At 35.3% G+C, this 26172-nt stretch overlaps 1 protein-coding gene across 2 annotated transcripts in view; it reads left to right on the top strand.

Annotated features, from left to right (window-relative positions):
• Positions 1 to 26172, top strand: part of CNTN1 (contactin 1) — a 318439-nt gene that overhangs the window by 69165 nt on the left and 223102 nt on the right. For both annotated transcript variants that reach the window (XM_028531929.2, XM_028531933.2), the window contains exon 2: positions 20357 to 20401. The gene's annotated coding sequence lies outside the window, so the exon portion shown is untranslated. The remainder of the gene's footprint in view (positions 1 to 20356; positions 20402 to 26172) is intronic.

Genomic DNA, 26172 nt, shown 5'->3' with positions numbered 1-26172 from the left:
AGTGTTTAGCAAACTGAAAGGAAAACTGAAAGTATTTGGTTAATAGTTATGGAAATAAAATGTATTTTAAGACAGAGTTAAGTGCTTAACTTTGTTAAATGTGTCTAAGAGGTTAAGTAACATAAGAACAGAAAAATGGCTATTGATTTTTGAAAATGGGAGATCCTTGGTAACCTTGACAAGAGCAGTTAGAGAAACCTTACATAATATTTATCCATATTTTTTTATCAATAGAAAGTCTAAAACATTACTTAATCATGAAACAACAAATGAATCCACACATTTATCAATCTCCCACTACTTGAGAAGAATCATACATGCAAAAACAAATTTAAATAAAAATTTACAAGTCCTTTGCAAATATGTATTCACCGCTATGGAAAATGAAGTTGTGCATGGTTGTTTAGCTAACAGAAGCTTTTGAGAAGAAAAGTTCATACACACAAAGGCTTCAGAAGTGCCTGGCAGCTTTCTGGGCAGGCATGGGAGGAAACAGCATTCCAAAGGCACTGAAGAGTAAAGACTCAGAGGCAGGACACTTTTAATGAGATATTTAGAGACTTGTCACATCACCGTCTGAGAAATGTGTGTGATGGGGGAAGTAGGTGGTACCAACGATTATCTAGTGCAGCTAGCACTTAATAGGGAGGCAGGGATATTAAATTTCCTTTAATCCTTGAGTGGATTCTCCTGCAGAACTTATCCAGTAAACCTCATTAGGGTGTTTCTAAACAGAGACAAGCTGTAGTAGAGTAGGGTACACAGGGCAGAGGATGAGGAGGGAAGTTGGAGAGTAGGGGTAAAGTTCAATATGACAAACCTTTCAGAAGTAGAAGCCATTTAATTTGGTGGCTAATGAGATGCGTCTGAGGTCAGGCAAGGCTGTGACTGTTACATTTTAGATGTGAGGCACTGTGGGTAGCAGTTTTTTTCTGTTGACAACGATGTAGGGAGAGAAGCAGAGGTCAGAGGTGAAAGATGAGTCTGTTTTAGAAAAAGCCAAGGGGTCTGTTGGAAATACTGTATGACTGATGTTCTATAGGTAGTTGAAAATAAGAATGTGGACTTCAGAAGAGAGATTAGGGATGGAAATAGAGTTGAGAATTATATGTTAATAGTAATGAAAACCCAGAGTATGTACCATTTCTCAGGGAGAGTTAGAATAAAAAGAGAAATTAGGATAAAAAATAAAATTTAATAACTATATATGCTTTATTCAAAATTCTTTCCACACAACTCATGTCTGTGTTTGATACAGATGATATTTAATTTAAGAAAAGCACATGTAACCATTCAAGGACTGTATATTTTTAATATACTCAATAAGAGTCTTTGGAAATTTCTAATTTATTCTATATAATATCTACTCTGGTAATACTAGGGGTCAAATAACATTATGATATAAAATGTTTATTTTTAATTATTTCTTTATAATGGAACCATCTAATTTTTAATGTCCATTCTATTTCTGTTACTTAAATACTAACTGGAAAGCTGCCAAACTGAATTTTCCATTTACTTTTCTTTTTTCCTTTTTTTGTAAGTAAAAATAACTTTAAAGTACAAGGGCTATTAATACTTCTTCAATATTTGAATTCATGTTCTAATAATTAGAATAAATCTTGATGTAAGAAATTATTTGTTGTACTATTTTGATTTAGCAGCGTATACTTCTATGGACTGATCACAGTAATTTTAAAATAGAATTTCTTCTCTGTTCAAATGGAGATTACCTTTACAAATTTACTTTATATTCTTATTTTGTTATTTTTTAAATCTCTTCATGACATTTGCACACAGTAATTAATTTACAGATTACTTGTAGTTACCTAATTCTTACCACAACTCTGCAGCACGATTGTCAATCATCCGCTTTACGGGAAAGAACACTAAAAAATCAGAAGTCAAAACCATATAGCTAGCTCCTCCTCCGAGTCCAGAGTTCTTTGACCATAATACCTGAGCTATTTTTAAATGACACGTATTTGTTAAAACACATCCTAATGCTGCTCCTACAAATTCCCTGTGAGTACTTACTAGCTTAGGAAATGTTATGGAAAATTCTAGACACGACTGAGTCTACCCTCTGCTCCCACTTTTATTGTAAAAAAACTAGGTACAAGGGTCTCCTATGAGATTGAAACAAGTACCACATTTTGGGGTTTATAACAAAGAAAGGTTATTTTCATCTGTAACAGTTCCTGGCTGGTCACAGTGTTCCATGCCACAGAAAGCTCTGAATAATTTCTGGGGGGAAAAAGTGCCGAAGCCAAGAACTGACATTCTTTTTGGCTGAACTGCAGTTGCACACAGGTTGGCCTCTCCTTTTTGCAGCACTGTTTTCACGAGGTCAGTGGAGAGGCTGCTCCCTCTGCTCCAATGCAAACAGAGAAACTTGGGCAAGGAAGTGGAGTGTCAGCAAGAAGACATTTGCTCTATGGTGCCCATCGTCTATGCTTTCTCAAATTTTAAATATTTGACACTTTTACTTATGTGCAGTTGAGGGCTATTTATTTTTATTTAATTACAGATAAGTATCTGTCATTTCCAGTGACTCTTCAAGCTCTGGTGGTCTTTCCAAACAATGTGCTGTAATGGTCAGTGTGAGCCTCGTTCGAAAGCATAATCAAAAAGAAGGTGAAAGGGTATACCTGTCCTCTAGTTTTATTATTATAAATTACAAAGTCACATTTACTGTAGTGCATCTGTGTGGAAATATAAAGAATTTATTCCATTTTTTTCATTTGTGGATTCAAAAGGCTGAAAAAAACTTACATTTAAAACAAATGGAATAATTCCATCGAGGTGAAATTAAGTAGTTATAAAGAATATCTTTAGCAGTACATGAACAATTAAAATGTCACCTATAAAGGAGGGAAAAGCAATTAAATGATTGATTTAGCATTGAATGATGTTATGCTAACATTTATGAATTGAACTGTAGTTATTCTACAATTAGCCAATGTAAGAGGAAACAACTGGCCAGTGTGAGGGCTTCTTTACACAGGTATACTATATAAGATGTTTTCTTTATTTAAATTTAATATTATATTTATAATAAATATTTGCATTAACATTGATGTTTTACAATACAACATTAAAATATTTCTTATTTTGATCACCAATTTTTATGTGTTTCCCGTAAATTTTGTACCTTGGATTAGCTGTTTTGTTTTTACCATGGTATACTGGTCCTGGACTGTGTTTAGATGTTTTTAAGGTAATAATAAGTTGTAATATTTATAGATAGATACCTGTGAGTTTTATCCTTAGCCCATTATCTTAAGTAGTTAGTTGTACTCAATAAATACCTCTTTTACCCAATAATATCAGGGAAAAAAAGACAGAGAAAACATACAAGGCTGGATACAAGGGCTTCAGAACTATACTGGAGAAAAAGGAGAAGAGAGTTCTGCAGGATAGTTTTGCACTTGGGTACGGTGTTCTTCTCAGAGGTCATGAAACCGAAACTATAACCCTATCAAATCTGGAGAAACCCCATAACCTTAGTTCTGCAATGCTTTGTATTTCAACAAATATCACCAAATCCTTCTTCTTTATAAGCTAATCAAATTACTTTAACACCTCAAAGGATGCTACTGTTACCTGGAGAGAGGGTCCCTTGTGGGATTAATCAGCAGTTATTTTAGAGAGAGAGATTCACCCAGTTGGCTCTCGAAAAAGAACAGCTCTCAGACCCAGTGTTTCATTCAGAAAATTTCCAGAGGAAGTAATTAAGATTCCTTTGAGTCTATTCTAAAGAGCCATTTAGGGGTGAAGTTATGTGGAACTGGAAATAAAATCAGTCATAGAAGAATTACGTTTGTAATGAAAATGGTAAGGGGAGTGGCGGGAGGAAAAGCAAATAACTGCACTTGAACAGCAATACAAATTTTAAAAATGTATATAAAAATAAACCCAGAAATTTTTATATTTTGATTACTGACATTAAATGTTATTAATTATATGTGTTTGTCTTCAGAACTTTAGATATTGAAGCCATGAAAGTAATGTTTAAAGGGTGTGTATACAGCCTTTACCAATTTGTGTATTAAGCAAAGTTCAAAGTGGCATGTTGAGGATAAATGCTGCCAAAAGGAGTACAGAAAGCTTGAGAAGTGACATATAATTAACAAAAAGATGGTCACAAAGTTACCAAAATGTATGTATAAAAGGGAATGATCAGAGACTGTGTCAGATACTGAGTTGATTAATGCTTTTTCTATTATTGAGAAAAACAGTATAACTGAAAGCACATACTATATGCAAATAGTGAAATATGAGACAATTAAATTCTCACTACCAGTGACAGAAATAAGCAGAAGCAAATGTGTTATGAAACAAATGATGTGGAAACTTCCTTATTAGGGTTTCAATGTTAATTAATTGTTTTCAAATTAATAAGTTTTATATTTTGAAATTAGAAAATAATTGGTGATACAAAATTTTGAGATAACAGGTACACATTTGTAGCCCTTTGTGACTAAAGTCAGTAATTCAGAGACCCAGACTGAATATAGCCAATCTAACCCCAAACAGTGTTTTTGGGAGGAGGGTCTCAGTAAAAATGCCATTTAGGGAACTGTTGGAAGTTCCATGGGCTAATGCAGCTAAACTGAGGCATTCAAACTGTTTCCTCTGTTAGTAAATTAAGAAAGAAAAGGCCCAGGTTCAATCTGGATAGGACTGAGAGTTAAAGCAGAAATAAAGCAGAGAAATAAGTACCAGTAACATTTATGGAATGAGGAATTCTGGGTAATATCACTCACTAAGATTTGAAAAAGGCAAATGAAACACCATGACCAATGAGAGTTCTGACACAATAAATCTGGAATCTGGGTTTAATAGAAGTAACATCTTGCAGGAAAGAAACAGTGTCTTGCTGGATAATATCTTGTGGTCACTGTAGCTCTGGCACTTAGCAAAGTGCCTAGTATAATATACACTCTGTAAATAAACCATGAGTTTAGTGAATGCGTGAAAGAAAGAGCGGGAACCATTAAAAGATTTTGCCCAAGAGTGAAATGGTCAGGATAGCATTTTAAAAGGTTACCCTGGCTGCAATGAGGATAAAAGATTTGATCTGGGGTTGATGGTACATAGCCAGGCTATTGAAGAAGCAAAGTGAGAGCTGTGGAACAAATGACTATGATTGTCAAAAGAGCAATAAGGAGAAGCAGATGCATTTGAAAGATGTTTGAAGTGAAGACTCAACAGAACTTAGCTTTGGAAGTATGAGGTCAGACTGAGGGAGGGCCTGGGATGGTGTTCATTTCTGGCTTAAGTGCAATAATAGCCTGAAAGGTGGTGCCCAATTAAACCAGGAATCATAAGAGGAGGATTGAGTGGGGGAATAGGCAATGAGGTCACAATGGGATTAATCTAGATAGTTAAATTTGATATTTCTATGGACCATTCTAGTAAAGATGATGAGCAGGTGGTTTGATTTATGTCTGGATATCAGAAAAGAGAGTTGGACTAACAACATTGAGATTTTAAGTTTATCAGCCTAGATTGGGTTATTAAAACCATGGAAGTGAATAAAATAACCCACAAAAATATATGTAGCAAGGAAATAAAACCCAAGATGGGTCTCTGAGGAATGTCTATACTAAACTGTGGGCAAAGGGGCTTACAAAGGAAATCGTGAGTGGAAACAAAATAAGGAGAGTGTGGTGTTGCCAAATGAAGCAAGTTTTTCCAAACAGAAATCATGATAAAACTCATAAAGGTCAAATAGGATCAGAACTAAGTTACACAAGGGGGGGGCACACACATACAAAAGGGATTATCTTCTGGAGGGTGGGCCCCTTGTAGTACAGGCTTCCTCTACTATGTGAGTGTTCTAGAGACCCATCTGTATCAGTGTACCAGCTGGCATTGTTGTGAGAGGCTGCATTCAGCTTCATCAAATTTTTTTTGAAGATGCATTCACCCATTTCATGACTGGTGACTTATGAGCACACCTGCCCACACCATGCTGAATGTTCACCAGTGTTTGACCAGAAACAGAATGACTCCCATGTCCCACCCTCCCTACTCACCCAATCTCACCCCCAAAGACTTCCTCCTCCTGCCCTGATGGTGAAATAAGTCCTCAAGGGGAAACATTTTGCTGATGTGGAAGAGGTGAAACAAAAAATGGCAGAAGCACTAAAAGCATCAAAATTTACAAGTTCAGAAGCTGTTCTGAACAGTGGAAAAACATTGTGATAGGCGTATTGCATCAAATAGAGAGTGCTTTGAAGGTGACTGAAGTTTAAACATGTAAAAATCAATACATAAGTTTTTATAAGTACATTATGGATTTTTTGGGGTCCCCCCTCATATGTATCTCTTAAATTACTTGGAATTAAGCAATAGGCCTTGATGAGAGAACTCTGAGGTCAGGGATGGAGGAGGGAGCCATCTGCATCCTATAGTGGGCGGGGAGTGACACCCTGGAGGCAGCAAGTGCGATGGGAAAGGAGACTGGGAGAGTGATTTAAGATTGAAATAGAAGGTGAGTTCAAGTTCCTCTTTTCAGAAGCTGAATGTTGAGCGATAAAACAGGGCTAGAAGTTTATGTTGTTGTATTATATTCCCCGGGCTACCTCTCAAAATGACTCCTGTTACGTGGAGTGATTAAATGTAGATAAGGGGCAGGGTCCAAAATATTAACCATGTATTCTTTTTTTGGTCTATTCTGTTATTCAGAGTTGTGGATAGGAATCAGAAGAAGCATTATTGTGTCATTGTTCATTTTGTTGTCTCCTTGTTATTAAAATGTTTACTGGTGCCTGTTCAAGAGCTTCTAGTGGTAAAATTACTCTTTTGTGTTATTTCTTTATTTTTGTTTATTGCAATTTTCTTACTGCCGTTCAGTTACAGTTGTCCCGCCTTTTCCCCCATTGCTCACCCTTACCCCATGCCCCTCCCTCCCAGAGTCAATTCTGCCCCCCTCCCTCGTCCATGCCCATGATCTTCTGTTCCTGTTTCTGGGCTTGGCCCTTTCCCTTCTTTCCCCTGTGACCCCCCTCAACCCTCTCCTCTGGTCACTCTCAGTTTTTCTTTATTTCCAAGTCTGTGGTTCTATTTGGCTCATTGTTTTGTTGATTAGGTTTCACTTATAGGTGAGATCGTATGTCACCGTTCTCTTTCATTTTCTAAAAGCAGACAAATCTCAGTTTTACCATAGCCCCTCATTCCCTTGTTTTCTCATTTTCTTTATCTTCCTGTTGTTTAGAACAGGCCACAATATTTTGTCCTTCCTCCACCCAACATATAATGTGCTAAAAGCACTCCTGTCATTTTAACAAAATTAATTATGTAGCTTATGAAAAACTTAGAAGTGCCAAAATATATCATATTGTTATGCTTTAGATGGTTCTTTTTCCTGAAGAATATATTATATCTGTATATGTAATTCAAGAGTGGTGATAAACCTATTTGACAACAAAGCAAGTTCTATATCGATATCTTTAGCTTTATATCTGTCTATCTATATATTGAACTGCATGTATTTGCACAAGCTTTCAGTAATCGATCTTCTACAGGGAAATATTAGAACTACATTATCTTGGTTGATAAATCACCATTTTAAAGACAAATACAATGTAACTACCATGTCTCTTGACTCTGAGATTAATATTCACATAAAATAACACCTTGAATAAATTTTAACTTTACGAAAATTAGTACTTAGATTTAAGGAAACTTAATTCCAGACATGCTATATGAAATAAACTGCTGCTAAAACATATTGTGTGAGCCTATAGCCCCCTTTCTCCACTGACTGGTTTGGCACTTCCCTTTTGAGAAAGTGACAGCATGGGTAAGTGCATTTAATTTATTTTTATTTTTTATTTTATTTTCATTGTTGTTCTAGTACAGTTTTCTGTCTTTTACTCCCATCCCAGCCCACCCCCCAGCCCTCCCCACCTCCCTCTCATTTCTACCCTCCCCTTGTTATTGTCCATGTGTCCTTTATACTTGTCCCTGCAAACCCTTCCCCTTTCCCCCTGAAATTCCCTCCCCTCTCCCCTCGGGTCACTGTCAGCCTGTTCTCAATTTGTGTCTTTGGTTATATTTTGCTTATTTGTTTGTTTTGTTGTTTAGATTCCTGTTAAAGGTGAGGTCATTTAGTTTTTATTTTTATATTCATCCTCTGCAACAGTGAGGATTTAGATATTTTTCCCATTCCTTCAAACACTCAAAAGATACATTTGTCTTTTAAAATATAAAGATATATAAATCCAGGCAATGATTTTATTATATATAATATAGTATAATGTTGAATTTTTATGTTAAATTTGTGCTGTTGTGAATAGTAGGAAGCTACAGAGATTTTAAAAATCAAAACTAAAAACAAGTTGAAAATAAAACAAAAGCTGTTAGCCTTGTGACGGTGCTCAGCATTCTTTACCTAAAAAAAAATAAGGTTTTTTTCTGACCTCTGCTTTGCTGGTTTTGCTATGCTAAGTACATTTTGACAAGTGTTAAATGTGATCCATGTTCTTAAGAAGCAAATTGTGCACAAAAGATACAGCAAAATTCCAGACCTATATATATATATCGGCAAATACTAATTTATATGATTTGTATTTTATACATAATTGTTAGGTGCATATGTTTAGTAAAGGACATAGGACTTCAGATGTGGTCTGATCAAGTAAAGTCTTCATAGCACTTATTTTTATCAGTATACCTAGCATGCCTTTTCTCTAAAATTGAGGCTCAATGGAAGCAAAGATGTATTTGCCTTGTCCTCATTTACTTGCTGTACTCTGAAGTGCACAGTGCATAGAATGAGTTTTAAAACCTTTTGTTAGTGATTTTTATTATTTTTAACATACATTCTTAATTTGGTGGTTCCTGAAGCAATTTTATGGTGCATTCCCTCTTTTACATCTCATTGCAGTATTGACTCATATTCAACATTATTTCAGATTTCCAGATTTTAAGTTTTCAGTAGCTTGCTTTTAAAGTCATGACATTTCAATTTTGTGTCAGTGTACTTTGAAATCAGTAGTTGATAGTGGTGCAGAAGGAAAGGAGAATATAATGAGCAAAAACATGGAATTGCAAGCCAAGAGCATTATAAGGAAAGATAATTAGCTGACTGATATAGATGGATTTAGTTGATCTGTGATGAGAGATGGAAAAAATAAATTGAACATGGGATAATTTCTTTCATGATCAGAATTTAAAAGTAAGAATTGTTGGTGGAAGGAACTCTACATTTGAGAGTTGTTAGAAGATCCCCACGTCATACGGACTTTGGGTGGTTGGAATGGTACTCTAAGAAGGCAGTAATGATTACAGTCTCAGGAGAACTGCAGAGGCTGGAATTCATTTTGGATGATTAAGGGAAGAAATGGATCTACCAGTAGTTCTAACATCCATGGGAGGAAAAGCAGCAATCTCACAAGACAACATATAGTTGAATAATGATTATAGAAAATGCATTTGAGCTGCTAATAGCCTCCATCCATGGGGGAAATAAAAACTACTGGCAGTTGTCAGCTCTCGTTGAAATTATAAGAAAGAAACAGATTCAAGGTGATAAAGTCTGTGCCTTGAAAACATACTTCACCTCTTCCCACTCAAATTTCACCAACTCCTGTAGAAATCACACATTTAACTCTCATTACATCATTTAGTTATTTTAAATCTTTCATTATAATAGAAATAACATCTAAATTATATTTATATTCACCTACTTTTAACTTTCTTTACCTTTTTTTAGTTTTTTTTAAGATTTTATTTATTTATTTTTAGAGAGGGAAGGGAGGGGGGAAGCAGGGAGGGAGGGCTCTCTAGTGTTTAGAGAAAAGTGGTTACTTTTCTCTATTTACTATAGGGAGGAGAGATTTGTTTTAGTAACTTCGCATACTGTATTTGAAGAAGAGCTAACTTATATTCAAAAGAAAAGTTCAATGAAATGGATTTTAAAAAACAATGAATGTTACTTTAAGTTTCCTTCTGAGGATCTTAATTTGGATAAATTTTTAGATATGAGATACACCTACCTAGAAGCTTGAAAGCTTAGCCTCATCTCTATAATTCTTTTCTTCATTACATTCTGAGTACAAACTAAGTATAGATCTTTGCTTATATCTCTTTAAGCCTGATAGCCTATTGATGAGTAACAAATATAGGTATATGCATATTATGAATAAGCCAGGGTTTATTTGAATTTTTGTACTGTTTATCTGAAGAGTCTTTTCTTCCAATTTCAAGTAAAGCATGATGCTGTAAGTCTAGGAATCACCACTCAGATGCCAAAGTGTAAGTATTTAAATCTGTGAATTTCATGAAAAACTATAGAAAGAGTTATATGGTGTTTTGTTATTTGCCAGGCACCAGCAAGTGTTCACAACGCAAGAATGAGGTTAAACACTTGAAATGATAAAAAAAAAATTACCCTGGGAAGTGTGGCCAAATACAAATAAGGGAATAAGCTAAAGCAAACTTAGAGGTTAATATGAAGCAAAAAGGTACTGTAAGTAGTATGTCACCACATCATTAGCGTCTGAGTCAGTTACAGATCCAGACAAATATTCGTTATAAAACAAAAGTTTACTTGATTCCTTCAGTGTAGCTTATTAATTATCTATTGTAAAAGCTACAAAGGCAATTCTTTAGGGCTTTTGCCTCATTCAACATCATGAGCTGTAATGTTATTGCACCCCATAGCACTGGTATTTTTCTGTTATTCCTTTGTTTTATACTTCTCTTATCATGATTAGCTTCAGAGTTCCTAATGTTCTAAGATAAGACCAAAAATTCTTACGGTTATTTCAATTATTGGACATGTAAAACACCTGTAAATATAGTAAAATTTTTTTAACTTAAAATGAGTCAATTTTATGTGCTGCATTATTATGTCTCAAGAAGGCTGCTTAAAACACACACACACACACACACACACACCCATAAGACAGGCTTCTTTCACTTGCAGCCACTACTTGTGACTTGGGATTCTTGGGAAATACAGTGGGTCTTCCGAGAAATACAGTGGTGTCAATTATTCAGGCCCCATTTTTGTATCTTAAATGGCTCCTTTCCTCCTGTATACCCTACCAACATCAAAATGTCCAACGACTTTCCATTCTTGAAAACAAAATGAAAGAAAACAAAGTAAATCTTTATTTATTCCTTCTTCCTCCTCTTCTACCTTCTTCTAAGTTTTAGATTGTAAAAAAATTGGGGCCCTGGCTGGCATAGCTCAGTGGATTGAGCACGGGCTGCAAACCAAAGTGTCACAAGTTCGATTCCCAGTCAGGGTACATGCCTGGGTCGCAGGCCATGACTCCCAGCAACCTCACATTGATGTTTCTCTCTCTCTCTCTCTCTCTCCCTCCCTTCCTTCTCTAAAAATAAATAAATACAATCTTAAAAAAATTGCGTGTGCACTATTTCTACATCTTTATCCCCTACCTTATTCTGGCCCTTCCTTGACTAATGGGTTGAGACTGACTTGCAGAGCGAACTGCTTCTGACTGCCAGTTCTGAGTCCTCTCTGCACAGTTCTCATCTTCCTGAAACTCCCTGGAATAGAGCACATTCTTGAGAACCTCTTTTCATTATCACATTTTTTGTTTGTTTTTGCCTTCAGTGACTATTTTTAACTGTCATATCCTTTCCCTGATCACACTTTTACAGTATTATTTCTTTTTTTGGCTCATCTTTTAGGTCCCACCCTCCCTAGTCTTAGTTTCTTATAGCTTATGTCCTCTCATTCCCTTGGTATTACTTCTGGCATCTCTCTAAAAATGACACAAACATCTCTAATTCTAGCTTTGATCATGCTCTTAAATTTAGGTACATATTTCAACATTCTGTTCTTTTTGATTTCTTCATTATCTCTTACTAAACCTTAACAAAAGTCATCTTCCTTCCTTCCCAATCTTAATTGATAATGTACTGGATATCCAGACCACCATGAGAGAAAGTTCAGAGTATCTGTCATTTCTGTCTCTTTTTATTCACTCTCTATATCCATTCAGTTACCAAGACCTGTCAATCTACCTTGCAAGTTCTTTCATCTACATAAAATCTTTCCTTGTTTTCATAGTGAGAAACTCTCTCCAAGATTTAAAGTCAGGAAAGGCTAATCTTATATTCAGTGCAGGAACAGAGAATTCCCTCAGGTCCTTACCTGTGTATCACCCAGGGTGCCCTGCTGGCAAAGCGTTTGGCATAATGTAGAAGAACAAGGTTTTTAGAGTCAGGCCAGGACTGGCACTATCACGAGGAGCACATTGTTGTAAATTGGAAAACATTGCTTCTAAAACATATATCCTTTAATTTAAAAATATTCACAATACTGATTTTGTAAAAAAAAATTACTGCTCTCTGTGGGGAAATTCTATAATAAATATGCAAATCTATTCCATCAATGCTGTTATATGTGATGGTCTACTGACTTAATAACACAAATCACTGTAAGATGCCAGATTGTGGAATTTCTTATACTAATATAAAGATAAGATAAAAATACTGTTGGTTTCAGTAGCTCACTATAAGTTTTAAAAATATTGTCTTTGAGAATATTTTATTTAAGAACATTCCAAAAGGACCAGAGGGAAAGTCCTATTTTTACAAAATGATGAGAAGGCTTTTAACAGACTGAAAAGGACGTGCTGTGGCTTCATCATTTCTACATTGTGATCATATTACAACATCCTCTTATTTCAGGACCAGCTAACTACAGGTCATGTCCAGCCCGTGTGCTGTGTTTATAAATAATATTTTGTTTGTAAATAATGTTTCCCACATTAGTTACACATTCTAGTGTAATTTGCCACTACAATGGTGGAGTAATTGTCACAGGGATTTTATGGTCCACCAAGCCCAAAATATTTATTATCTGGCTCTTTACATAAAAAGTTTGTTGGTCCTTGCCTTTTTATTTCTTTTTAAAATATTGATTCACTTGAATTTCCTTTTTGCTCTATTCTACATGTAGAAAAAGTCCCAGACAATTTTAACTAGATTAGGGTGAGTCATATTTTTCCTTCCAAAATATTTTCTATAGATGAGCGATGAAACCTGGTTGCAGTATGTTGCCTTAAACATGAGCAGTTCCTTAGGCTTTGTTAAAAACAGAACAATGGAAACAAAAAACCCTAAGGTGGAAAAACCTGTTCTTTTCACCAGATTTTTATTAGCACTACCTAGTACAATAAATGTTTCCTATAATAAATAATTTTTTCAAAAAGTAACTTTTTTTCTTTTTTGACATTAAAAAAGTATACTGGGGGGAATAGTTCATGTAATACTCAAAAGATCCTCATGCATTTGATGACCCAGCAACTAACTTGTTCTCTGTTGGAAATAATTTTTTAATTAAAATTCAGGGAATTCTATGAGTACCTATTTGTTCAGTAAAATGAGTAGTTGAAACCATACTTTTTCACATGGAAAATAATTCATATTTTATAAGATTTTTTTCTAATAATAAAGTCTGTTAAAAGCTTTGGTAAATAAGTTTCTCCTTATAGTAACTATTTTTATTATAAAGATTATGTTTATTAAGTAAAATATGTCAAATTAATTCAATGTATCCTTCAAAAGTCTATTTAATACTCAATTCCCCATCTACTTGTTTTGAATTATTTAACAGTTTCTTCTGTATTACTTCTCATTCTTTAAAATGAATAAGAATTTGAACTTCCTCACCTTCTTTTACCTGCCACTTAGAAGACTTGTACCAAGGGAACTTATCATTTAAAATTCAGTTGTCTGGTGTCATTTGGATGTGTAGCTGTATTTAAGGATGTAATTAGTTATGGAGCAGGAAAATACATAGCAAGCTTTAAAAGATATTTATTTGTTTTCATCTAGCTTTGCAAGGTCCAAAATATCAATGGCCAGGGTATTGACCTTAATTATAAGTATACCCTCCAAGAAATTTGCTTTTACTTAGAATTGAGTCATGAAAGTTAAGTTTTCCTATTATTAACTGTGACTCAGTAAAGAAAAACTTTGGGATCCAAAATAGATAATCCTCAAGCTTAAATGAAAATGGAAGCAGGAGTTAAGTCTCTTTTAAAAGAAGAAATTGACTGTAGAAAATATCTTTACTACTGATACAAAATCTAGGTACAAACAAAGTATGCCAGGACACATTTTGGCTGGATTATGAAAGGTTGAATAGTAGAGCTATCTAGTTCTGGTACCTGCTGCTGCCATTGTTATGAGGAATCATTTTAGGATGGGAAGTTAATTATCCCCAGAGTAGGTGTAGTTCTGGAGCAATTCTAAGGAGTTTGAGGATAGAATTTACTGTGGAGTCTTAAAACATTACAGACCATGTATCTTTCTCCGGAAAGGGCTTTAGCCAAAGTGTGTTCTGTACAGTATTTTATATCCTGTTCCTGGCCATGGTACTACAAAGCTTAAAAGTTACCTTTTGGGGAAAATAGCTTATGAAGGAATATACAGTACAGGGATGTGGAAGAGATGCTCTGCATTGTTATTATACCAGGTGCACTGCTCACCAAAACAAAAGGTATATTCAAATATACTAGGATGTGAAGTAATTGGAAACTAATGTGAAATATTTATGTATAATGCAGCTTAACACACAAAAAAACATAGTTTGGAGAACATTATAAAAAGTTCTCGAGGCTGGACAAGAAGACACCTATCTCATAGTTTGTGTAAGGCAGGTGTACTGCACAAATGACAGATAGACTTGTTACGTGTGCATCTCAATTGGGAAGCAATAACAAATAACCTGAAATTTAAGGCCATAAGGACTTGGAATATTTGAGATGAAAGATTTGAAATGTCAGCCAACAAATTACTTAGTTATCAATAATATGGGAAACTATGATATGATTATAAGATATCTAATATATAAAATAAAATTTGAAAATGTTTCTTTTTTTGCCTCATGTTTTCATAGAGTATCCTTCTTGGAAAAAAAAAAACAAGTATCACTGTAAATTCCTTCTGAAAATTCTATGAATCAAAAGAGAACTTTAAGTGAAGTCAAGGTACTCAATTAAAGCCTCCTGTTTTGGGTTAGAGGTTAAGGGCTCATTGAGTAATAAAATGTGATGTGTGTTTCGGAATAACTGATCATACCAAAGGGCAGATTTTTTTTTAAATATTTGATGCAAGGAAGACAGAAATCTCTTTTCTCTATGAAGATGGTATAGCTAATTAATGAACCAGGCTGTGTCTCACAGAGGGGAACAATCACATGCTCATCAATGATGCCTCTGGTAGCCAGCACTGTCTCATCCATAAACAGCTGAAAGTGGGAGCCAAACACATGAAAATAAACTGGATGTAAAACACATTCAAGATCCTTGAAATGTGAGTGAGCAGCAAAAGGAATGGTGATCTTGAAATAACAGCAAGGACTGTACTTGACCTCCTAAACTATCTTTGAACAGATAGATGAAGTGCTGGGGGCACATGAATTTATATGTGAGACAAAAGGCTTTAGATGAGACCACGAGGTGAGATCAGACATGGAGCCACCAGAAGACCCACTAGCACTGCACTCCCACACGTGGGCCTCTATTCCATGGGTCACTTGTCTGGATCATTCAAAACAGAAAATATAAATCTTTCTTCAGATTCAGCTGTTGAAATGGTCCAATCACATCTTGAGCACAATGAGTCGAAGATATCTGAGGAAACTTTGCTCTGCCTTTCCTAATGGTTTCATTGGAGACAAATCTCTCTCCTCCATATACTAACAACTTAAATGTAGTATACATTTTGTTAATTTAATATCTTATGTGGGATGAGAGGATAGCTGGTCATAGTTATTTCAGCCTTCTATAAATTAGTCACCATAGTGAAGTACTGGGACAAGAGAGCCCCAAAGCAACCTCAATGGGTGAATATAGCAGCACAAAAAGCCCTAAGTTTAATTATTTTTGTGTGCTCTGTTTTTTCAGGTGTACTCTATTCTTGTCAAGGTGGATCCTTACTGATTTATTTAATGCCTGTTTATATTTTGGTTTCCATATCTGATTTTATTTATTTAGTTTTCAGGAGAAAATAATGCTTTTCCCTTGGTAGCAATGAAGATGATCAATGTAACTGAGATTTGGAGATCAAAGGCTCTCTTTTCTGTTCTCTTCCTTCTATTATGTTACATTAGACATCTTGTAAGAGTGAATATTTTTTAGAATATGACTTGGACATAATTTTCCCTGTCACATAAGAGACTGTTCATCCTTGAAGTTCAATTTTGTGACAAAACAATATTTCAATTGATTTACTTTTCAAGTCTGCTGTAATTGACAAGGTTTCTGTAATTCTTGAGGAAAAGCCCTATAATTCTTTTGTATGAAAATATTGAATAATAAAAATGTGTCTGGAAAACAATTTCTCCCAACCCATCACATAATTTTTCCCTTTCATTAAAAAAAAACAAAAGGGTTTCTAAAACACAAACTCCATTTTTTGTAATGCACCAGAAGAAAACCAGTATCAGCCTCCTCTGTCTCATTGAGTCCTGTGAATGTATTTCATTCCTCCTCTGATTTGCTCTCATCAGCATTCCACACTCTTGCTCTCTCACAGCCCCTTCTTCCAAAGATCTTCCTTCTTGACTTCGGTCAAGCCACAGTCTCTCGGGTTTTCCTGTGTTTCTTTACTTCTCTTCAGTCTCCTTTGCTGATTCATTTTCTCTTGCTCCTTCTTCAAATGTCTGTATCCTTCAGGACTCACTTTCCCAACTCTTCTACCATATACAGTATAGCTAAGTCCTTAACAGCACAGGCTATGTAAACTGACTACCCAGGTTTAATTATGTACTTTAGTTTTCAATAGATGTCTAACAAATTACCATAAACTTTGTGTCTTAAAACAACACTCATTTGGTATCTCACAGTTCTGTAGGTCAGAAGTCTGCATGGAGTTCAGCTGGGTCCTCTGCTCAGGGTATTAACAGGCTGACATCCAAGTTTTGGCTTGGTGTAAGGACTCATTCAGAGCTTGAGGTGTAGTCTTCCATGCTCATTTGTGTTGGCAGAATTCCACTTCCTGTGGTTGGTAGGATTGAGGGCCCCGGTATTGTCCATGGTTTTTGGCCAGTGGCTACTCTGAGCTCTTAGAAGCTACCTGTGATCCTTTGCAATATAGCTCCTTATGTGGGCCTCTCACACTGCTTATCTCTGGTATCAGGAAGGCCAGTTTCTTTTAAAGGGATCAACTGTTTTTCTCATTCATTTTGATTAACTCAAAATCAGCTGATCAGTAACTGAATGTTGGGAATTATATCCCATCACATTTATAGGTTCTGCCCCACAAAGGAAAGGAAACTAACTGTACAGAGTATGTACACCAAGGGTTGGGAATGCTGGAGGCCATCTTAGAATTCTGCCAATTACACCCTACTTCTGCCTTTTCCTAGCTGTGTGAATTTGGGCCAGTTGTATAATTTATCTGTACTTTGATTTTTCTCAGCTTTAAAGTGGGATAAAAATAGAATATTCGTTATGGGATCATTATAAAGATTAATTGGGTTGGTACATGTAAAACCCTAGAAGAGTTCTTAATACATAGTAAGAGCCTGCAAATATTCAGTTGGCATTTTAATTTATTTTCCCCTCATAGATATTGCATCCTCTCCCATTGCTTTAATGTTACTGGTATTCCTATGACTTCCAAATTTTTATCTTCAGTCAATATCTCTTTTCTAACCTTTAGACACTTAAAATTTCCTACCTCACCTATCCACTTAAATTTGTAACAGCAATTCAAGTGTAGTTTCTCTGTATCTAAACTCATGATTTCACTTGCAAACTGGATCCTTTCTAATGATTTTTATAACAGTGAATAGCACCCTTTCGTGAAACCCCTACGCTTTCCAGTTTCCTATGCCCTTTTTACCATTCATTCATTCATTAACAATTTTTTTGAATATCTACTATATGCAAAGCATTACAGCAGAGGATGTAACAGTGTAAAATACAAATTTTCATAGAACTTACACTCAAGCAAGAGGCACAGATTATACTCAATTCCCCAAAACCTATTAAAACAAGCCATTTTCTCAATCTCTTTAGCAAACACTCAAGTCAGTGTCACTATCTCTCTTTCCTGATCTTGGTTCCTACATTCATTCTTTCTCTACTTTCTCTTCCCCTCAACAGAGATCCCCTCTTCAAAGAGATTTTAACTCACTTTTTTGCATAAATACTTTCATTGGCTTCCTGTAGTATGTGAGATAAAAACCAATCTACTTCATAGCCTGCCATGGCCCTGCCTAACCTCTCTAGCTTTATGCACCCTGACTCATCCCTCCATTTCTGTTTTAGCCCTGACGGCTTCTTCCTGCTTCCCACCAGCGCCACACTGCCTCATGCCTCAGCACACTGCACCTGCCAGTCCCCCTAAAATGGGCTCCCTCTCCCTTGTCTGCTCTGTCTTTGCCTGATAACACTCAGCTAAAATTTTATGCCCTATGAGTCTCTCCTGATCTTTTTAGACTAAACCAGAATTCCCACTACACTGAAAGTACTATAAGAAACGTCTTCATGACATTTAATACAGTATAGTTATGTACCAATATGTATCATTATTTGATTAATATCTGCCATCATTCTGGGGGAGGGACAAGATTCAGCCATATGAAAAATAGATCTTACAACTGTGCTTTGTTTATGAAGGAACATGACATGTATTTTAAATGTAAGTGCTATTCTCAGAAAGTGCATTTGATGGGACAAGCTTCATATTTAACTGTATCAATTCAGACCAAGTTTATCCTATTCGTATTTAGGAGGGAACACATTTATGGTAATGAGGGTTACTGAGGACCTGAGCAAGAATGTGAAACAGTGTTCTATGAGCTATAAAACTCGACACAGAATTTTTATTGCTGTTTTTGTTGTTAATATCACTGAAACATCACTTTATCTAAATATTTGAGTTAGGTTTAATTTGATCCATTTGATTGCCCACAAGTATTTTACTTCCTTTATCAAATATCTCAGAGCTACCTGTTTGTTTTACTTAAATGTTCATCTGTGAGAATATGTATTGCCATGTTGTCCATCTATTAATATGTGTACAGACATGTGGGATATATTTCCAGAGATATGCAGCCATGTAATATGAAAACAGAGACATTTATTGAAGAAAATATAGGATACAGGAAACATTGTACATAGGATGATGACACCTCAGTCCCCTTCAAAGTAGGCACCTTGGGACCTCACACGTTCTTTCAGTTGCCACGAGCTGCCCCATTGTGTTTTCCTGAATCTCATCAACAATCTGAAATCTCTTCCTTTTCACAGGGGATTTTAGTTTGGGGAAAAGCCAGAAATCACAGGGTGCCAAATCTGTGCTGTAGGGGCTGAGTCACCTGGGTGATTTGATGTTTTGCCAAAAAACTCTGCACAAGATGTGATGTATGATCAGTTACATTGTCATTATGAAACTGCCAATCACCATAGCTGCAGCCTTCTGAATCATATGAATAGTTTCCCCAGAGTAATGTTCAAGCTTAATGCAAAAAATGTAATGCAGATTCATTGCTCTACTTGCTCAGTCATTTTCAGTGTGACAGTCACACAGTACACATGCCCATTCAATGGCAACTACTGCCCCCACTGACTAGTATAGTGAAGTCATCATTGTTCATGTGTGTGCATTTCAGTCCACTGGCTTTGGTTGCCAGGTTACATCGGTGTCAGGCAAACCATTCTCATTATATTGATAGTGGCAGGACTTTTTCTGGACAGACCTCATTTGTACAGTTTATATATAGTGTATATGGTGTATATTCAGGCTCCTCTAAAATAAATTCCAGTCTCATTTTCAGTATTATAAAATGGGGCTATCTCAGCAGTGTTATTATGGACTTACTTAAGATTTTTCAATACAATTCAGTAATGCTGAATAAGATGATATTTCATAGATATAAACTATCAGTTGTCTTGGCAAGCCACAAAAGTGTCAAATTCCTTTATCTTAAAAGTTTTACTGATTGTAACCTGGCTGGTGTGGCTCAGTGGATTGAGCACCAGCCTGTGAGCCAAGGGGTCCCTGGTTTGATTTCCAGTCAGGGCACATGTCTGGGTTACGGACCAGGTCCACAGTAGGGGGTGCTCAAGAGGCAACCACACACTGATGTTTCTCTCCCTCTCTTTCTCCTTCCCTCCCCCTCCCTAAAAATAAATAAATATAATCTTTAAGAAAAATAAGTTTACTGATCACATAAAGGTGTTATACAAATGTGGCAAAATTTTCTGTAATATTCAAAACTACAAATATAAACTTCTAGCTGATTAAACTATAACTGAGTTATTGTAGAAAATATTAAAAATCATTGCTAAAAGTAGAAGCTCTTTATCTTTAAGCTGACTGTAATTTTATCATTATTGATTTATAGATATCCACTTTGGATCATTTCTGAAGCTGAATTCAGAATATTAAGGTAAGTTGTTTATTTGGTGTGTGTGTGTGCGTGTGTGTGAGTATTTTGGTTTCAAAAAATAAAATTATGTGGTACAATTGCATGTAATAGAATATTCAAACATATTTCTAGTTACTGAGCTCCTAGGATATTTCTGGTCTATGGAAAATACTCAACAATATTGGTTCCATTTTATAATTTCATAATATTTTTCAATTATAAAAAATATCAAAACATGTGATAAACTTTTTGATGAGTACTTATTAAATGACCTCTCAGTATTTACTCTGAAAATATCTGTACAAATAAATCACTGTGCAAATGCACAAAGCAATTAAAGACAAACAATTACTGAATAATTTACTGTTCAGTATTGCTGAGTTAGCAAAAAGAAGTTATCAAATGTGAAATGATGTGACGGGGACATCTCACTGAATTAACAGAAATAACAATAATAGCAGTAACAATACTATTTACTTAATGTCATAATTCGGATACTCTACTAAACATTTTATATTTGCTTTATGTCATATAATCCTCAATTTCATAAAGCAAAGGTGTTATTGTTGTTGTTACTATTAATCACATTATGGAATGAGAAAACTAAGGCTTGTCTAAGGTTATAGAACTGTTGAGTGACATACTCACCAGCTGAAATCTATTTAAATGGTAAGCAGCATTTTGTGAAGTTTGGATTGAGGAGATAATAAGGGAAATCTTTGCTATATGAAGACCACTAAAGAAAGCATGGAAGATGATGAAATAGATATGTACTCTCCTAGAGTGATAAGTTGGAATGAAGAGAATTTGAGGAAAGTGTAATAAAAATTATATAGCCAGAGCAGTCTGAGTTCAACAAGTTACAGGCATATTTTGGTGGATAAAATTGATTGTTCTAGTTTCATCACCAATGTCTTCTACCAGCAAACTACTAAATTAAATTTTTACTGTTGTAGTTGAGTATAGGAATCTACAATCTGGTCAAGGCATCAGTTTTTAAAAATTAACAGCAACGATAAAACTACTAGAATTAGGAGGGATGTTGACAAGGATCTAGTCCTGTCAAGGTGTGAAGTGATGGCCTAATTATGCCAGAAGCAGTGGAAATAGGGAGGCATACTATTGCCAGAGATGTGAAAGCAAGCAAATATGACAGTTGTTTTTTTTTTTTATGATAGGGTAAAAAATTAAGGACAAGGAAGCACAGAGATGATCTTAAGTTTGCTCCTAAGGAAAAAAGTAAAAAAAAAAAATTCAAACTTCTTTTTTGTTAGAGAGTAGAAAGCATTTGGTTTCTCTCTTTTGCATTGGAAATATGGATGGGGACTTAACATTCCTATATCCTACAGGGCATAGTAATTTAAATGAAAAAGAAAAGGAAGTGACAATTGGACCCTAATTTTATTAACTGTATTTATTAAAGGCTTTAGAGTGGGTGGTTTACTATGAAAGAATGAGTACAGCCCTGACCCATGGGGCATTGTCCCACAAAATGAAAGGTCACCGGTTCAATTCCCAGTCAGGGCTATATAAGATTGAACAGTATATGTCAGATGATGAAACCTGTATAATAATCTTGCTTTCTATGCCTAACTAAATTCTCAAAGATTTTATTTGTTTGGGATCTTTGTTTGACAATATAATGTTGATTTTTAAAAGTAAGTAAATGGAAAACGTTTATTTTAAGTGCTGACAATGTTACTTCCCTTACTTTAAGTATATTTTTTTTCTGTTGGGCATTATCATTATCCTGTCAACAATACTTCAGGTAAAATACAATTTAAAATCACTTTTATTTTAGAATCAAAACATTCATTCATTTACTGTGTAATGAAACAAGAATATGATAAACAAGGAGAGAAAGAAAGAAGGGAAACTCTACTTAGGCTATAAGTTACTTCATTTGGAGTGATGTCTCTCAGTAATACTGGCCCACAATACTGTAATGTTTTTATGATACTATAACAGGTTTTTTCCCAATAGAAAAATAAAGAATGAAATTATATATGCTACAGAATTATAACTTTCTTACATTTTACTAAACATCTTTTACTCAGGGTAAATTTTCAAACACTTGTCCTGTAGGTAAATCCAGTGGTAAATTCTGGGCCTATCACAATACTTTTAGTAGATATGACTTATCTTTTCAAGATGTTCCCAGTCTAATAAAAAATGTGCAAACAAAGTATTACAGCATAGTGTAATTCCTTCATGGGAAAGCACAAAAAATGGAATTACTTCTTTTGATGGAGTGGATCCAGATTTACTTTTCTTTCAATTATCATTGATGTACAATATTATGTTAAAGGTAAAAAGCATAGTGATTAGACACTGATATAATTTGTGAAATGACCACCCCAAGTAAGTCTAGTACCCATCCGACACTATACACAGTTATTTTACATGATTGCTCATAAGTGTCATCAAGAAAATGTGGAACTTTAGTTTATAAATGTAAGAAAAGATATACTTTCCTAATGCATATTTGAGCTTAATTATGTCTACTGACAATATAAAGGCTGTATAAAGACTACAAAGGTAGGCTTTGAATTTCTTAGAATTTGATTCTCAGAGACAATTATTCTTTCTGCATTCAGAGTCTGTCAGAGAGTTTTTATACAGTGCTATCATTATATTTTTAGAAGACAGGGATTTAAAGTGTGAAGCACATTACCCATGGACTGCTGCTTTTCTTGACATTGGTGCCATCAAAAACAGTACTTGTTAAATGCATTTAGATGTTTAGTGGAAAAGCTAGTACTTTGGTAACAGTTTAACTTAAGGTGCAAAGTCCTTGTTATATAGGCAATGAAATGTATTATTTCAATTTTTAAGAATGAATTCGGATGGGTTTAAAAATATATGGAGAGTTCCCTTTTTGGTAGCTGTTAAATTAAAACAACTCTAAAAAAATAACACTTAAAAAATGCTTTTCTGAAATGGTACGAAGAATCCAAAAAGGACAAAAACGAGGTGAAAGTAGCAACCCTGAGGTAAGTAAGGGTAAAGGTAGGAACAGAAGATGAATCCTGTGGCTAGTCTGAGTTGGAGTCTGAGAGATGAGTCTCTCTGAGAACCAGGACCCTCAAAGAATAAGAGTGTACAAGAAATAAACCTACCCCTGAGGAGATGTATTAAAGAAACATGCCTGTCTGGAATCTGCCACTGAGTGGAGCAAGTAAGTGTCTAAGTGCTCATTTAGAGGAGCTCTTTAATTTGAAAAATGCATATTTACTTTGAAAACCTTGGGAAGTGATAGAAATAGTTCATAACCTCATATTTCATAGGAAAACTTTTGTTAATACCTTGAGGTATTTTGGAGCAATGTATACATACATTTTGATATCCTATTATTTTTACTTTATCTTATATTGTGTTTCCATGCCACAAATTCTTTAAAAACATAATTTTAATGTTGTGCCTTATATAATTATGCCATTTCTCATGGTTACATAGTTTTTTCTAATGTTCTACTTAGAAATAATTTTACTGTTAATATCTTTGTAACATTTCCATATTTATGTACATTTTGCTAAGAATATGCTATGAACATTTGTGAGATTTTTACTTTTTAAATTTACACTATAGATATTTGCTACTTTCACATTTCTTGATCAGTCTAATCTTGAACTACCACCTCAGACTTCTGATGTATAAATCTATTACTTTGCTGAAGTTCACCCTTGAGTGCCACCCAGGACTGTTGTTAACGCAGTCTGCACTTCTGACTGAGTGAGGCTAGTGGCCGTGGCCCCTCAGTACTCAGCTTCTGTGTTCTCTCCTCTCCACTGTCCACACTACTCCTAAATCTCCCTTTACTGCACAGTGTTACAATAAATGTATAGATTTCCTAACATCAAACTGCTCTTTCACCCCAAAGAGAACTCTTTTAATTATTTTGGAACTAGATTTGCTAAGATTCTATTTATTATTTAGCACCTATAGCCACATCTATATTTTTTCTTTATGTTCTTTGTTAGATTTGGCATAGGAGTGGTAGTTCTAGGTTTATACAGTGCAAATGGTAGCCTAAGTCATATTCTATAGGATATAATACCTATAATATTCTATAGAATAGAATAAAATGAACCATGCAAAATTAAAGTCAAATATAACAACAAATTGCCATTAGGTAACACGGTAGCTAATATTTTCAATGACAGAATCAGTACCCAAACCCAAACCTATTGCAACAATTATGAAAATGAGCTCAAGCTAACAAGATAAAATGTTTCAGATATAAATACAAAATTCATCTATTAAACTTGAAAATATAATTGTGGGAATGTGGGGTGATAGGGGTCTGACTTGATACCAATTCATATAAACTAAATAATTATACGTTTAGGAAGAAAAGTGTTGTAAGCACCCCAGTGTCCCAGTTGCTGATGAAGCTAGTGTCAGATTATATTGCATTCATGAAACAGAAAAAGGGTGACATTTCTGTTACCGTGCTTTGGAGGTTCTTCCACAGGTGCAAATTCCAGTGTGTGACAGACTTGTAGAATATGTAAGACTCTTGTTCTTAAGGCCTACCTCCCCCTTCGTTGGTCTTTGGCGTTTGTCCAAAAGGACAGCAGCTATCCATCTGATGTCCTTTGCTGCCTCTGAAGGGTAACAGAGATGAACTTCAGGAGCCAGGAAGTCTCCTCCACAGCTTCCTGAAGTGAGCAATCTTATGGTTAGGAAGTCACATTCCCCTCTTACCCCAAGTGAGCTGTTACCACTTTTATGATAGCATCGCTTTGTTCTACCAGGATACCTCTTACAAGACTTTGATCCCTGGGCCAGAGACTCCAAGTACAATCTGTGGTCTATCTAGACCAGTGGGAAACTCACGGTTCTCTTAGTTTATCACTAAGGTGCATGGGAAACTAGTATGGACTTTGCTCTCTTCTCCCACACGGTACCTTTTTGGCATCTCACAAATGGCAAGTCCCCAGGCCCTGGCATCACTGGAACGATCTGCTGCTCAGTAACCTGTAAGCAGGACAGGAGAGTCAGCACTGCATGTTCCAAATCCCTTGCAGATCTCAAGGGAGGGTTTTCTGTCTACCCCTCCTCCTGCTACCACCACCCAACAGAAGAGGGGAGAAGTAGTGAATCTCTTTTTTCTCCATAAATCCTTCTCACTAACTCTTTCTGAAGCTTCTTTTAAAATTTATTCTGTGTTAGAAGATCCCAGAGAAACATGTCTTCCTATTTCCTAACAATGATCTAAATGCAGACTTAAGGGATGCTTCTTTGCAACAATTAAGGACTGGACTGTTATTCTCAGCTGGCCAGGATCGCCTCCACAGAAGGAATTTCTGCCTTTATTATTTTAGACGCAGGTTGTACAAGAGGTTCTCACTAGTCTATGGCTGAGGCTTGGAAGGAATGTCTTCCTCAAATTTTTATTTTATATTGTTAAAACCATTTTTATTACTTATCACAGCTAGAATTAACTATTTTCTACCCTTTTAAATGCTATAGTTGACAAATTTAAAATTATTTTTACATATGATACATGTAATAGATATGCAGTTTGTCAACTGGTTCATTTTCATATTTTAACAAGTGAAAAGTTGGTCATTAAAGTCTTTTCTATTGAGGTGTAATTGACATACAAAAGGTGATCATTTTAAAAGTGGCAATAGTTACCTTTGATTTTGCTTACATCCATGTCATTGTTTTATGAAATGGTCTATCACCTTGTCCTAGCTGTAAATATAGGCAGAGTCATTGCTCACTTCAATTACTTTTCAGTGCATCCTGAATTTGGTACCAGGGTGTGAAATTTCCAGTGCTCA

The sequence above is a fragment of the Phyllostomus discolor genome, chromosome 2 (assembly GCF_004126475.2).
Source record: "Phyllostomus discolor isolate MPI-MPIP mPhyDis1 chromosome 2, mPhyDis1.pri.v3, whole genome shotgun sequence".
Lineage (NCBI taxonomy): Eukaryota > Metazoa > Chordata > Mammalia > Chiroptera > Phyllostomidae > Phyllostomus > Phyllostomus discolor.
The sequence above is the reverse complement of the archived record's forward strand: the minus strand, read 5'-3'. Positions and strand labels throughout refer to the sequence as shown.